Below are 1,604 nucleotides of genomic sequence, written 5' to 3' on the forward strand. Positions count from 1 at the left end.
GTGATTTATTCAGCCAGCATGTATTAAGGAACTATCACGTACCCTACAAGCTGCTTAACTCTGGGAGGTGAGCTTCTGCCTTGAAGGAACTTCCAGTCAGATGTGGGAGACAAGAGACCCCCTCTCCTCAGCCTGGGTGGTCTGAGTAGTGGATGCATTTAGATGAAGTCATGTAGCAGAGTACACCTCTTATGAGAGAAAAGATGGAGCTCAGAAACGGAAAAGTTAAAGGCAACACACGCAAACTGAAGGGCTCATGAGAACCTCTGACAAGGGAAAGACACAGAGCCAGTTCTCCTGTCCCTGGGTCCCACATCTGAGGGTTTCACATCCACTGATTCAACTAACCACAACTCAAAAATATTTGGATAAAAAATTCCAGAAAGTTCCAAAAGGCGAAATATGTATTTGCTTTGCACCTGGCAGCTATTTACATAGTGTTTACATTGTATTAGGTATTATAAATAATCTAGAGATGGTTTAAAGTGCATGGGAGGATGTGTACAGGTTAGATGCAAATAGTACACCATTTTACATAAGGAATTTGGGTATCGTGGATTTTGGTATCTGCAGGGGTCCTATAACCAAGCCTCCATGGATATTGAGAAATGACTACAATCTTTAAAATATTGTATTGATGTAATACTGTCCTGTAATTTAAAGCTCTGAAATATTAGTGCTCGCTTCGGCAGCGCATATACTAGAATTGGAACGATACGGAGAAGATTAGCATGGCCCCTGCGCAAGGATGACACGCAAATTCGTAAAGCGTTCCATATTTTTTTAAAAAAAAAAAAAGAGAAAAAAAAAAAAAAAGCTCTGAAATATTATAGAAAATTGTTGGGTAAATAACTTATAATAGGAACTCACAACAATCACCTCCTCTGGAAAGGTGGCACTTCATGGCTGGATTAAGATGAGTATGTAAATTATTCTCTTTCTTACTGACTTTCAGCTTCAATGAGAAACCTTACTAATACCACTAAGAATCATAGTTGGGAGAAATAATTCTTCCTAATGGAACTTGCATACATGTTATTTATCTGGATACAAATATTTGCCAGAAAATTGGGTGGAAGTTACTCTCTTTTCTCCAAATTTAGTAAATTGAAACTGTTCAATTAATCTCCAAAAAAATGTGATCACATAGGCAGAGATTTGATGAACAATGGAAATAAGACGGCAGCTATCCGTCTAGGGGAAAAAAATGCAAGAAAGGATGCTTTTTCCCCTGTGTATCTCTAGAAATCAAGCAACAGTGCAGGGTTTAAGAGATGAGGAGAAAGTGTCCCTAGAAAGACTGGCGAGGTGAAAGATGCGCTGGAGCCAGTCCCAGGGAAAACAAGTGGTTGCAGCTTTAGTAGTTTACCTGGAAGGACAAAGGCATGTTCTGAAACATTCTCAGGAAAATAATAGGAGGAGACAGGCTGATGAAAGTCCAGGTCCCAGCTTAGGCAGAAAGTGTGGGAAAGGAGGAAACAAAGAGGCATGTGGATACTTTCAGGAAAACAAAACAAAACAAAACTCTTATTTCGAATCTGTAGTCAAAATACCTTGTTGCAGAAAGGAAAACAATTTTTGAGAATTACATAAATGGCCAAGAG

At 39.1% G+C, this 1,604-nt stretch overlaps 1 non-coding gene across 1 annotated transcript; it reads left to right on the forward strand.

The window, feature by feature from the left end:
- The first annotated feature begins 676 nt into the window (after positions 1 to 676).
- LOC122422451 lies at positions 677 to 783 on the forward strand. Its single transcript, XR_006263847.1, has one exon. It is a non-coding gene; the product is annotated as a U6 spliceosomal RNA (small nuclear RNA).
- The last annotated feature ends 821 nt before the right edge of the window (positions 784 to 1,604 follow it).

The sequence above is a fragment of the Cervus canadensis genome, chromosome 19 (genome assembly GCF_019320065.1).
Source record: "Cervus canadensis isolate Bull #8, Minnesota chromosome 19, ASM1932006v1, whole genome shotgun sequence".
Lineage (NCBI taxonomy): Eukaryota > Metazoa > Chordata > Mammalia > Artiodactyla > Cervidae > Cervus > Cervus canadensis.